Source organism: Streptopelia decaocto (assembly GCF_964273445.1).
Source record: "Streptopelia decaocto genome assembly, chromosome: 2".
In the NCBI taxonomy this organism is placed as follows: Eukaryota; Metazoa; Chordata; class Aves; order Columbiformes; family Columbidae; genus Streptopelia; species Streptopelia decaocto.
In genome coordinates this window covers 34691978-34706890 of record NC_138655.1, presented here as the reverse complement: position 1 = coordinate 34706890, position 14913 = coordinate 34691978, and the positions used below count along the sequence as shown (strand labels likewise).

Sequence of the window (14913 nt, the reverse complement as noted above, 5' to 3'; positions counted from 1 at the left end):
TATATATCCTCTTAATGTCTGCACTGAGAATCCTTCATGTGCATTTCCATTCAACCTGAACTGACATCTCTTAAATGATCACAGGGCAAAGACAAGAGAGATGAGGCATTTTAAGTGCCATAAAAATCATCCAAGCAAATCCTACTTATGTGTCTGTAGGGGTTTTTTTTTGTTATTTTTAATCACAGACAGAATTACTACTAGCAAGAGTAAACAACTGCTAGGGGCAGCCAGGCAATGCAGAACATTACAAATGATGTCACGAATCATGCAATAATGCACGCTGAAAAACATCAATCTTTTTATAACTGGGTGCTTAAAGTACTGTATAATGTACTTTTCAGTACATTGTCATACGCCAAATCAAACTAGATGAGCAGATACATTCGAAAGTGTGCATTTTGGTTTTTTTTTTTTTTAATCTTTTTTTCAGTTTTTACCCCAGAAACTGCAGCAGAGTGCCTTAGGATATGTTTCTGCTGTTACTTCTAAACACCTGGAAAAAATTATAGGTGAGAACTAAGTTTGCTCAAAGAGCTATCTTCACTCCCTCTTGCACAGGATCCTTTAAAATATATATTTTATAACAGCAAAGCTTCATTTTTCAAATAGATGCTTTAATTAACTGATTTTTTCCAAAGTGCCCTACAGTGTTATTCATACTAAACTCTAAAATACACTTAATCTTCACTATTTTATTTACTCAAATTAAAAAAATAATAATAACTTCCGTACACTTACAAATATATACATATACATGCACATGTGTTTATAGTGAGAGATTTCATTTAAGTATTCATGGGAGACGGAAAAAAAAATCCAACCCATTCAAAGTGAATTAAATATATACCTTATATGTTCTTTAACACTTTATGATTTGTGAAAGTTCATATCCACAATCTTCATTTTCATTAGACATACTTTAGATATATTCCTTTGTGTCTCAAGGATTATTTAAACCATGTGTTGCACGTTACCATATTTAAAATGACTCTTTAATCAAAATAACTTTAAAACAACTAATCCTCACTTAGGCTGGTCAGCTGAATCCACAGAGTGGTCCAGGAAAAATAAATCTACTCTCAAGAATGCGAATGCAGACAACAATTAGACACAGATGTGAGTGAAATTAGTTACAGTTTACAAAATGCTACACTTCACATGCTTTCAGTTTTTAATGTGTAGTACAAAATTACAATGCAGTAAGGAACCACACTTATGATGACCAGTTCATAGAATAAAAACATTTCTGGGTGGCGTGTGCTTGCTCTCATACATTCTCTCATTTTGCCAACAGATTTCTGGATAGCTGAAGTTCTGCAACATAACTCGCATATCAAACAAAAAGTGGGAAAAAAAAAAAAAAAAAAAGGCAAAAAGGCAAAAAAAAAAGCAACAGCCTTACCCGGCTCGTCAAAGAGAAATATTAAAAAAAAAAATAAGAGAGAAAAAGGAAGCTGTCACTCACCCTTCATACTCTGTGCTCTACTGAAACTAAAAATGCCTTCTATGCTAAATGACATGCACATTCTCCTTAATACCTCAAAGATATTACTGTGTATAATTTGATTGTTATAAGTAACGTTCACATCGTTTTCTTTCATATGGGTTGCAGATCTGGGCACTACATACTACATGGGGAGAAAGTAAGGACAATGATACAAAGTCACTTAGAATTCATCCATTTAAGAATCTTAAATCAGTAACATCAAATTCTGATTAGTTAATGAGGTCTTTTAAGTTTGCCTTTTTTCTAATTAAATTTATAATTCTTCACAGATGTAGGTTTTGTTGATGTTCAATTTGTCTCTCTCATTTTGTTAAACCTCACATAGTACTCCACCAATCCGTTGAATAGCCACATTAAATCTGTTAATACCATGCTCTTCAACCCCAGAAATTATTTCCAGAAGGCGAACTTGCTTTGAGAGATCATCAAACAAGACTTAAGGTACACATTTTATCACATTTTCCCTACCACAGAGCTCAGGATGCGGAGGAAAATTCATGACTTTTGCACTGTTTATTTTACTTTGCTAAATTACGAATCAAAAGCATCTGACAGAAGATCATGTATGAAGCCAAAAAGTTAATAATGTTCTGTGAAAAGTAAACTGTAAATGGGAAGGGATTCTGAATTTCAACGGTACAGAGCAAATAAAATGTAGGTACTTGTCTAAATTACAGGTTTTGCACAGTATTTTTGCTTGCTAGGAGAATTTTTTTTAATATCTATAATTTAAAACATTTTTCCTGATGAAAAGAAAAAATTTCTAAGTGAAAATAAGAAGTTAACCCAGAAAATTATAGCCAGCACGTGCACTTTTTCTTAAGACATCAGTCTGTTTTAAAGAAACAAATTTAAAAGACAATGCCAATTTTCAAATCAGAGGATTCATCTGGGGAAACCGGGGGTCGGGGCGGGGGGAGGGAATCTGTCATTTTTAGCAGGGGGTGGAGGGAGGGAGAGAAGAGGACTTTTCACCCACCAGAACTCTTCGCCTCCTTAAAAGCGCTTTGCACTCACTATCTACAGGCATTATGGCTTCAAGGGCTACAATGTTACAAAACTAAAATGCAAACTGGCTACAAAAAGGCACCTTCCTGGCAACACATGAAACTTGGTAATTCTTTCACTCTTCCAATAGTCATATAGCGGGGTCTAAGGGAGGAGGTAGAGCTTTTTCACTAAATGCTCACATCAAAGACAAATTGCACTTATTAAACCAGAAGCAGGTAATTAGTTATTTACTTTTTAATTACTAGTTTAAATTCTTCTAAAAGTGCTGTCCTACATACTCATTTCATACACTTATGAATGAAACATTTTGAAACCCCAACACTTTCTTCCCTTTAAGAAAGAAGTCCTACAAGGCGACAATGCTCCTATTATGACCAGCCATTTAAGAATGTCTTTCTGCTTTTCCAAGATTTTTTTGGCTCCCGAGAAATATTTCATACTTATTGCAACCGAAACAAAATGATTACTCATTCTTCTTTCTCTGGTCTCCAAAGGCAAAGGGTGACTCAAGCCGCCTGTCACTGTGCAGAGCTGCTGAAAGGGGATGGCTGCTCATTTCCAGACCCCACCAGGCCTTGGGAAAACTCTGACAGCAGTGAGGTGCTTGGCTAAATACTGCGTGTCAGGGCTTCGTGAGCAACACCTAAACCACTGTGTGCATATGTGTTTATATACATAAAAGTATATGATGTACATGCTCATGTATATGTACAAAAACATATACAGATTATTAATTTATTTTACATACCAAACCAGCAGTCTGTGTTCTGGTGGGCCAGTCAGTATGGGACGGAAAAGAAAATATTCTTTATACATGGTATTGAACATTGAAAACTTCCAGTGATACACTACACAACATTTCCACTTCTTTACCCAAATTTATCTCTGTGATCATTTTAAATTTAAACAAACTACCTGAAAATATACGATTATATTTTTTTCTCTCTGAAAGCTTTTATCTCTTCTGCTTGCCTCATTTTAAAATGTTTACTTACAAAAAACCCCAAACAAACAAACAAAAAAATCCAAAAACCAAACAAAACAATGCCACCAGAAACCAACTACCTTCTAAGAAACATTTTTAAATGCACAAACACCTTTCCTTTTCCAGAACAAACTTTTCACTGCAAAGGACAGTCCTGCTTGTTGGTGTTTGTCAGAAACACCGAGAGAAATACATACTTGGGAATTTTTTGTGGGTCTCGGTTCCTCAAAAGAAAGATGTAAATTTCATGAGACTTCAAAAGGTCTTTAACTTCCTCGTTCCTAAGATCACCGTTCTAAATAAGCCACCTAAAATGTCAATAAACGTCAAATATTTCAGTCGTGTAGATGTTTATTCTGTCATCTTAAAAAGTTCTCCTGTGGGGATCTGTGTGTTTTCCTTGGTGTTTGGAAAATTTAAACATATTAAGCAAAAGGATTTCCTGCTTCAAAAAGCGCTGTCAAAATCTCTGTCAGGCATTCTTCCTTCCAGTTTTTTTATTCTTTTTCTCACGCTCTCACGTCTCTTTCAGAAAGATCGAAGGGTTTTCTATATTACGTGCCTATTTTGCCCCTATTTAACATCTCACCATTACATTATTCCTATCTGCCGAAGCATTAGCACGCTAGGAAGTCCAAACAGGAGAATCCCCAAACCTGGCTGATCACAATAAACAGAACCGCCTAACGTCTGCTTTGTGGGAAGCCTACAAACCCCAGCCTGAAACACGGCCAAAATTAACTGCTGCACCTAGTGATTTATAATTGAGCCTTGCTCTTCTCCAGGACGGCGGGCAATCCCCGCGCAACTCCGCGCAGGGTCCGTCCCCGCTGCCGCCGCACAACTCCGGGCTGCTTGGCGATGAGGCTATTGCGATCAACCCCTTTCTCTGCTCTTTTCCTCCCCTTTCTCGCCTCTCCCGCTGCCCCGCGCTGCCCGCCTGGTACTCACGGTGCCGGGGCGCGCCCTCTCCGCGGCGCGCAGCCTCCGCGCTGGCGGGCTCAGAGCGCGGCGGCGGCGCCTCCCATGGCGCGGCGCGGCCGGCGCGCCCCGGGGCGTAGGGACGCGGGCCGGGGCCGGGGCCGGAGCGGGGCGGCGGCGGGCAGACAAAGCCGCGGCCGAGGCTGCCTCCAGCCCCGCCGTCTGTTTGCTCAGCCTGGTGGGTCTGCCCAGGCGGTGCCTGGGGGCACGCTGCCGCTCCGCGCCCTCTCGCCTCCTCACCCCCCTTCTCCTGCCCCTTTTTTTTTTCCTCTTTTTTTTCTTCGGGTTTTGTTTTTGTTTTTGTAATGCAAACCGCAGCTATTCTCTTGTCCTAACCTTATTGGTTTAAAAGCAACAACTGCAATGAGGCTTGCGCGTTCTGAAGTCAACCTCCCTGCCTGGGCGAAACTCAGCCAGCGCTGCCGCGCTCTGCCGGCTGCGCGGAACCGGCGCGGGGGTTGCGCGCCTCTGGCCGGCGGCCGCTCCGCCGCCCCCTCCGCACCCAGCGTCCCTTTTTCTGCACCTTCTTCAGACTCACCCTGGGACAAGTAATGAATCCCTCGGGTCTCTCCTCGTTTAAAAAGTTTAGTTGTGTGTAGATGCGTCCCCTCTAGTAAGCTGGGTTTAAACAAAAGCCGCGCTAATAGAAGAACTGGAATTAAACCAACATTATATCAATGAGAGAAGCTAAATAAGGATACTCACAGAGGCTCTTAAGCATACAACCAGCATGCACGTCCAGACATGCCGTTTTGATTGGATATGTAACAGATTTGTTCTCAAATATCTGAGATTCTTGCAACCTTGTAAAGAAAGGGTCTGCTAAAACTATTTAAGCCAGCCTTCTCCAATATAAAGGTATTTATTAAATAAAGTATCTGGTTTAAACTATGCAGATATGTGAAATATCTGTACTTCTAAAAACAATTATAAATGTAGTCGAATTTGTACTTGAAATTATTACTACTCACCTACTAAAGTTTTAAAATTTAAAACTGTGTAAAGGCCCTTTGCATAGACCTTACAAATATTTCCAAGAAAGAGAGAGATGGTTGCATAGAGTTAAATTTGTGCATTAAGTAACAGTAACTCTTTAAAGCTTCACTTTTACCAATCAATAAGTAATTAAATAATTTAATTAGTAAGCCATTAAACTGAAATGAGTTTATGATACATTTCTATTGCAGCACTTTTAGTTGCTCATAATTTAAAAAAACCCACACAACTCTTTTTAAAATGTATACATCATGTTAAAAAACATTTTAACATATACAATAACTAAATTTGACCAGGGTTCTCCAGAGCATTTCCACTTCGTATACAATATCTTTCAATTAATGTAGCATTTATTTCTTTAAACTTTTTCAATTCACATAATCCAAATCTAATGAGGAAAACAGCATAATGATTTGCAGTACCAAAAAAAAAAAGAAAAAAAAAAGAAGTCTTAATACCATGTCAGGTTTAAAGTACTAAATAAAAAAAAAAAATAAAAAGAACTTTATACTGCATAAATAGATTCAAACAGAACTTTTTTTCTTTACAAAAATCTGTGGTTATCCACTGCTAATATATCCTTACCTTCAATTAACTAATCTGTGAATGAAAGCAATACTTCTAGAGGAGAAATGTCTTCTGGCTATTACATCCCAGTAAGTGAGACATTGTTTTGTAGCAAGTATATTGGGAATACTTCAGGAAAGCCAATCGGTTTGCAAAGCTACAAGTCAACCTCGAGCTGAAAAGGCACCTAGGATTTCATTTTGTTTCGCGGAGAAAAGGGATCTTGGGACAGTCACATACCATATATGGGAGCCCAGGTCAAAATAAGCAGCTTTCGATTGGGCCCGTCTGCGTAGCCAGAACAAACACAATCCCTTTACTTCTTTATATTCACAAACCAGATCTCGCGCCAAGAAAACTATTTATGATGTTCTACATTAAACTGTGAAAGAAATACAAATTACTTATTATGGAGACAGGCAGTTTCGTCAGGTAAAATTCATTTGAAATCCTGAAATATTAATAGAAGGCTATGCAATCGTTCTGAACTATGTGCTTCTCGGAACAGCCACGATCCTCCAGAAAACACCCCTGAAATGTTTACCCGTGATAATAAGATCATTTTTTAAAAAATCCTATCCAATCCTATACAGCATTAAAGACACATGTCTTGCTTCACTCTCTCTAGATCTACCTATTACATGAAAAAGATCAGACACCTACTTTTAGGAAGCAGAAGCTTTATTTTTTCTGGGAAAAAGCCTTCAAAAATATATTGTTGTTGTGAGGTACCACCTTACACTGGAAAATGTAACTCAAAACCCTTTCTCAAAAATAGTGATACTTAAATGATGCTATGGAAATTTAAAAAATGATTTTAAAAAAGTACGACTGTACTTCCAGTGATGTATGTGTTGGTTTTTTTTTTTTTTTTGCATAAATACACTTTACTCCATATTTGTGAAAAAAAAAAAAATACTGTTTTAGATGTAAAGCTTACTGAAACAGGTTTACTGTGCATTAGAGTCTGTAGTCCCTAATGGGAGTTTTGTCTAAGTAATAACTTCAGGAGTGTGTCCAGCCTCTGTATTTAATTAAACTGAGACAGATCCCCATACACACATACAGAGCTTGATGATGTGATGATAAACATGGGATAAATTACACAGAGGCTAAGATGATCAGAAAAGGGGTGCTGACGACGCATTGCAAGAAAAGAATCAGCTTTGAATTTTTAATCTCTTCTGTAGTATGGCATGTAGGCAGTATGGGAACTGAAGCCATATAAATGATCTAGATGGGGGATATGAGATAAAGGAGGGTCCTCTGTGTTTATATAGACATTAAACAGTGCCTTAAAGTTCTTTATCTGATGTCTGAAGATTGGACTTCAGATTAATGTATATCATTACCCCATTGTATGGTCTAACCTATGAACTTATCCTACAGCTGATACCATGGACCAGATTGTCATTTGGTTTAAGTGAGTGCAGTTTTTTATATTTCAACAACTAATCTAATTATGCCAGCTGAGCACTGCATCTATTTGAAAGAAGTTTGTTTACTTGGCTTTTCGGTTTTGTTCTTCCAACTAACTGCACATCAAATCAGAGCAGGCTGGGTTGTTATCCCTGGCACCCAACATCAATTTTGAACCACAACTGCACTAACACTGGGATTTGTATACATTTACTTCATACCTGAATTTGCCCTGATTCTGCATCCCTGCTGATGCAGCTGGTATCTCAAGAGTCATAAGTAAGGGACCAGGCCTATTACATAATATCAAATGCACAACAAGCCATTTGGTATATATTTACAACTGTTACTCATGTAATATGGTTTTAACTCCACATGCAGTGTCACATAGTTGTTTTAGAACAAGTAAAGTGAGTCCATCCTGAACACTATATTTACTGGGTACTTGGATTCCACAATTACAGATGTGCTGGTAATTAAGAAAAATTAGATAAGGATATGGAACAGTGGGACAGTTTGCATGTTTGTTTCTCAGTAGGAAATGCTACTGAAATATTTAACATTAGAAACAGGCCCAGGAAGACCACACTTTGCTAAAGCAAAAGATGCATCCCATTGCTCCCCAAAGCCACTGCCTGGCTCTTCCCATAACAACTGCAACGCAACATCAGAACCCCTTGCAGCAGGCAATATCCCTCCTATGTCTCCATACAAGTTTTATTTTACACATAGCAGCTGTTGCCTGGAGACGTCCCTGGCTGGAGCAGAAGTTTGCAGCATTTGACAGGCGCCCTTATTGTCTCATGCTACTCGTGTGAGCAAAAGTAGGATGACCTTGGTAAACACAAACATAAAAAGTGAGAGAAATCAACCATTTTCAGTGTTCTGTCCAAAAAGCTATCAGTGTGTTTGAGAAGGACAATTTCATTGTATTCTTTTGAGATACACCAGATAAAATTAATAATGAATTAAGGTCTACGTACAATGCATTATAAGAAAAGGTGAGTGCTGCTAACCATCATCCTTAGTCAAAATTGTGTGAAAAGCTGGCCCCAATGCCATCTTTACTAGTTGGCATGCAGTTGTACTTGTTCCAAGTCAGCAACTTCAGTATAACATACAGGATCATTTTGTATAATTTAAAATAGGAATCAGTAAACTTCATTAATCTTAAGCAGATACTGCTTTAGCTTTTTGAATGAATTCATGACTTGATAGGATTCTGAAATAGTTCTTGGCAACTACAACATAAACGAATGCAGATATTTTCCATGGAAGAAGTTCTCAAACTCTAGTTTGACAGCAAATACCTTAGTGTTTCTCAGTTTTTCACTTTCCAAGATCAAGGTATGTATGGTTTTTCAATAGATTCAATGCATCTTAAAAACGTTATGTAACATGGGAAAAATATATGGCATATATATTTTTATAGACATAAACAATGTAAACTGTAAATATGCTCGGTACTATAACTGCAAAGTAAATAAATAGTTTGGCAGGGTGAAGGGAAGGTTTCCTACATGGAGGTAAGTTTTAAATCTACATAATTGTACTTTCTCTTTTGATACTTCATAATGCCCAACTGAAAACTTTCTACATCACTTTTCTCTTCTAGAAATCTCATTAAGGTAATTATAGTTATGATCGCCACACAAAAATACTGCTAAGTTTTGGTCTCCAGATCATCTGAAGTAGATGTTTACCCCAAAACGATAGCACTGCTTTTCCCTAAAGACTCAGAAACCAGGTTCATGATGCTCTGAGGGTGGAAGCTGTGAAATCTCCTCTTAGTTTAGGAGCAATATTGTAGCTTTCCTAACTACAACAACAGCTTTCGTTTAAGCAATGACTTATCTATTAAATTGAACTACTGAAAATTACTTTTAGTCTTCCAATAAATTTCAATAGTTTTACAGGGGGGTTTTTAACACTGTCTATGGTACCTAAGAATCAGTGAGAATGTCACTTTTCTTTTTTTGCAGGAAAACCTCAGCTTAAAAGATACATAAACATAGTAGTAACTGTTTATAAAACTAGTCCCACTGAAATCAACATAATTGCCTTTGAAAAAAGTTGCATGGAGAATTAGCTGTTTGCAAGATAGGGGATGCATTGAAAGAAGTACATTGCAACCTATGAGCCTCCTTGAGAAAGAGCTAATTTTTCTAATTTACATTCAAGTTTTTATTCCAGCTCAGCATGGAAACATAACAGCCTAAAAAACTGAAACCAATCATCCTTCATCTGATCTGTGAATAATAATTTGCTCACAAAAATGACCTAGTCTAATCAAATGCACCAGTGATGATGAGGAGCTGCTTTCTAGCACTCTAACAGGCGATAAAAGTTACACTCAGTGGTTCCTTAGCAGATTAAGTTGCACGGAGAATGCAGCACAAATAAGAGATTACTAGTGAGCTGACAAAATAATCAAGTCCCGTTGTTCTGTAAAGACTATAAAACACATCATTTCACACACATGCCATTTTTCCATAGTTTGTTTGCCCACAACTATTTAAGCCTTCCTCATCTTTCATTTAGTGCTATTAGAAAAAAAGTTAGATTTTACAAACCATTGCAATTTTTTTCACAGCAATAACTTATATTTTACTAGAGATATAAATACAGCACACTGTATAACATGAGTCAGTTCAGTAATGCTACACTGTCTTTTCTCCAACTATTTTCCACTAACATGAACAAAACCAGTTTTGTCGGCACCTCCTATAAGGTGAAAAGGGAGATGGAAAGTTCATCTTTGTTTTTCAGCTCTGAAGTAAAGTTGTGCTCAGAATTCTTAATTCAGCAAGAAAAATGTTTGTTCACTAACCACAGAAACAATAGGTTTATTTGTTGCAAATTCCATTTTGTTATTATTTCCTAAATGCGTTTTGTATTTTTTTTTCCTGAAGCATTATTCATGTCACTGTTCAACAGTAGATGGAGCAGTGGATCATTACTGTATTTTCATTATTTCTGTCAATTATTGCATAATTTTTCAGCTGCTGACATATAAGACTGGACAAGCAACTTTAAAACTTATATAGAGAAAGTAATTGTTAATTAAGGCATTTAGAATCATGACGAAAATGAATAGAATAAGAATCCAAGCTTACTCTGACAAATGGTTAAGAAAAACCTGCATTTATGACTAGTGTGATTCATGAAAACACATTCAAATCACAAACCTTGTGTTAGTTGAATACAGTAAATATGTACGTCCTTAACCTTGAAACATTCAGTCACACATGATTTTCTTATGATGACCCAGAAGGGTGAAGTATGTTCTAAAAGTGAAGTTCATAAATATTTTGGGCCTTGTAATGAAAAGGAAAAAGTGGAAGTCTAAGTTAAAATAATCATTACAAGGACAATTTCTCTTACGTTCACATCAATTCCTCTTCCTGTAAACTGTTTATGTGAAATTTACCACAATAAATTGTTTGAAACCTTAAAGTAATTAAACCATGACCCTCATTTGTTCAGCAGGGGTTAGATTCCTCTCACCTAACTGTAACCATCTAAAATGAAGCATTTAATTTAAGATGATCATCTCGATCCTCATCTTCAGTGGAGAGAGACAGACACTTCCACTCAATGTGTCAAGGAGGGGACAATTTTGAGGTTTCCCCTCCCCATAGACACAGACGATCAGCTTAAGCTAGCTCTCAGGTTCTAATGGCTACAGCTCCCCAAGCATCCAGACTTCGTTGCACCCAACAGCATAATTTCCCTTAAAATCAGTTGGGTCTCAATAGTAATTGTATTCACAGAAATTGCAATTGGCACATGCTCTATTTTGAAACTTCGTATAATTACTCAGAGTCAGACTGCCAATATTTGTTGTTACAAATCAAGGCCAGAGGAAAACTTCTCAGATGGCTTCAAAGTCCCAGTTCTCATCTCCAAGCCCAGCTCCCTCCCCCGCTTCCTTCCAGCAGCATTAACTTTTTCTCTGCAATCTCACAAATCGGAAAAAGAGTAACCTCTAAAGCTGTTTTAGACTGAAGGTCAGAATTCAAAGGATTGGTAACTTTATCCACAGAGCTTTGCAATCACATTGCTATTGGAAACACACCCAGAAGCACCAGCACTTGAGATGTTTTTATTAAGCAATGTCAATAGGTACGAAATTTGAAGGTTGGGGTTTTTTTCCATACTGTAAGGTTTATCAAGACTCATATTTGCAAGAGATCAAATTGCTTTCTGCCACTGAATTTTAGTTTAATGTTCTCTGAGGTAAGGAAACTGGGCTCTGTGTTTCATGCTAATGAAAACAGCAGCTTTGGTTTGTTTATCTAAATACTTAAAGAGAGGCACCTCTTGCAGCCAAAATGTAAACAAAGCTTAAACTCTTTTTACTGCTTGGATACTTCCAGGCTACTAATACGGATTTTCTTTTAATTAAGTGCATTATACAGATTTTCTACATCTATTTCCTGCTTAACAGTCTACCTTTCCAAAGAAATATTTAATTCCTAAACCAATTATTCATAATTACACCTATATTTTCAGCCCATGAACGAGATGACAGATCCCTTTCAAAACAAGGCTCAAGGGGGAAAAAAAAATCAGAGAGGGCAGTCAATACTTTTCTCCCTGCAAACCTGTCATTAATTTAGAGGGAAACAGGTTAAAATAAGGATTTTAACAGGGTTTCACAAGAATTAGGAACAAGCAAAAGATTGATTTAATTATCTAAAAAAATAATCATATACCTTGCCCTTCTACCACGTTTGCATATGCAAAAGACTGAAGCACTCATAATCACCTGAGTGATTCACCTGATGAAGTTCTGAAAATGTGTCTTTAAGGATGCCTTGCTTTTCACAATACAGGAATATCTATACACAACAACCTCCACTAAATAATGTTACCAAACTAGACACAGACAAATGAAAACACACGTTGCACTGGATGCCACTTTATGTGCTGAAAGGTGCAGCACATGGGTACTGCAGCCCAAGTGGAGGCAATAACGCTTTGCATGTAGTGATACCAGAAGAATGCAATAATGTAAGGAGAAGAGGACACGAAGATACATACAGCAGAACACAATTCTATGAAGAACTCGAAACAGAGCTGGATGAGCATAGAGAAACAGTTTTTAACTGTTCTGATTTTGTTTTAAAACATCGTAATATGGCAGCTATCAGTATAAGGAGTGTGTTGAGTGCAACTAAAAAATGCTTATTTATTGTCACTGCATCTAGTGCCACTTTCCTTATATTAATAAGCAGGTTACCCTTGTGTATCTAGGCAAGGATTTTTAACAGCTCTCCTGGAAATCAGCAAATCTTAAATTAAAGGCAACTAGAAAAATTTAGCCAATTTAGTAGCACTAAAAATGCACTAGCCTGAAACATACTCCACCAATGTTCTCCACCCCAGATGACTGTTTATTGAAATAAAGTCAAAATTATACTGCTGGAGATTGAATGCTTCAAGTGATGCCTTGTGATGCCTGGGACACAAGTGAGGACTCTATTGTCCCTACTGAGGACACCCATGGTGCTGCTGTCATATCAGCCCCTGCCACCTGCTCCACCAAGCCCCATTGGGCTGTAAGCATCCCTGGCCCCCACAGCCACTGATGAATTGCTTCTCCACCCTTCACTGCAAAGCAAGTGTTCAGAATGAAGGCTTCCCCTCCTAAACCTTAATCCACATCTAGAAAAGGTTTTGAATTCAGAAAGAGTCTCGAGAATTGTGTGGTACCTACAGCTGGGAAGGAGGAAATCCAAGGGATGGAGAGTGGCTGCTCCTCAGCTGGGTACAGCTCGGGCACCATAAGGCTCTTGTTCCTCTGTGAGACGCAAAACAGCTGCCACAAACCAGCAATGATACTGCTACAATGCATTCATTTTCCCTCCTCTCTCCCCTCTCATAAAATCCTCAGTATTTTTAGTTCTAATATATTTTTTTAATAAGAAAACACTATAAATATTTTCACCTCCAAAATACTAGAAAATATTGTGTATGCATCTTCAAGCCTGAATTAAAATAGGATCAGCCTCATTTTGGTGGTTTTTTTTTTTTTTTTTTAAATGGAATTGGCCTCAGATATATGTGGTATACCAAGCACAGCAAGAGCTTCATACAAATCTTTCTCTATTAGTTGATGAATTCCAGGATTTGGCTCTTGTTTTTCTGGTCAGTAAGTAAATAATAGTAAATAGTTATGCAGTATGCATCAAAAAGTAACAACTGGTGGGTAAAATATTTTTTACAGTAATCTAATATGGGGTTGCCTAAAATTGTTTTTACCATCTGACAAATGTGCAAGATGAAACAGGCTCAGCACATCATATGCTATAAGGTTCCTGTCAGCCAGTGTTGAGATCTGCTTCAGCCCAGGTCACTATCTTGCAGTGTGATCCAAAGAGTGGACTCTGGTACCCATTCTGACTTCAAAAGGTTGCAGGATCCAGGTCTAGTTATTTCTTCATGTTTGGATGCATTGAAGTCCACAAAGACAACAGTTTCTCAAAAATTGAATGGATACTGTAAAATGACTTGAAGTGAACGGCAATGAAAAAATAGCTGAAAGTTAATATTCAGTAAAAATGTTTCCTATTAATTTAGTGAGAGAAGTGAACTTTAGAGACCCTGAATAAGAGGTTTGAAGACTGTTGTTTACATTTGGTTTAGAAAATCACAACTATGAATAAAAAAATAATAAATCACAGTGATTTAAGAGATTGGTTTGAGACAATGATTTGCTAAATCTTTACACTCACCTAAGCCTGCTTGTAACTTTGCAAGACATAAGTTTCTTTGTTTTAATAAAAATGCACAGCTTAAAGATATATGCTAAATTTCTAAATAGCTCTGTTGAAGCACATACATGGCTTTGCTCTTGCTAGGAGGATCCATGTATAATATAAAAAAATTCTCAAACAGCTGAGAACTAATAGTGATGAGAACTATTAACAGTTATAAAGCAGTGTTGCCATTTAACAGTCAACAAACATGAAAATACATGTGCAGACAACAGTGGAAACATGATAACCTAATAAATAATAAAAATGGTGACATTCAGACTTTAAATGATTTCCACATATCAACATGCCATAAGCAGATAGGTGTCATCTGCTCAAGGGGATGACTAATTAATTTAATATCTCCTTTAGTATATGAAAAGGTGTTTCTTTCCTCCCATCCAAGAGCTATTAATCCACAACATCCTTCCCTGCCTACCACCAAATGCAACAATGTCCAAATTAACATCCTTGCAGCATGGATTCTACTGAAAAAAGAAGTAAATTTTGTTCACTTGAATGGATCTTTGATTTGGTCCATTATTTGAATATCCCAAAGAATTTACTCCTTACTCTGCCTGCTTTCAGAAATGTGCATATGGATTCATAAAACAGATTTTTTAAAAAAAAAATTTTTAAAAGATCCTTTTGTGAAAGCTCGACAGAAACCGGTATGCTTTGAA

At 37.3% G+C, this 14913-nt stretch overlaps 1 protein-coding gene across 3 annotated transcripts in view; it reads right to left on the bottom strand.

The window, feature by feature from the left end:
- The window catches only part of EYA1 (EYA transcriptional coactivator and phosphatase 1), a gene marked incomplete at its 5' end in the record, with an annotated part of 156975 nt that overhangs the window by 87176 nt on the left and 54886 nt on the right, over positions 1-14913 (bottom strand). Inside the window, one exon of one of the 3 annotated variants that reach the window (XM_082046796.1) lies at positions 4458-4795. The exons of the other annotated variants lie outside the window; for them this stretch is intronic. Of the gene's footprint in view, positions 1-4457; positions 4796-14913 lie in introns of those variants that run through there. 3 annotated transcript variants of the gene reach the window in all.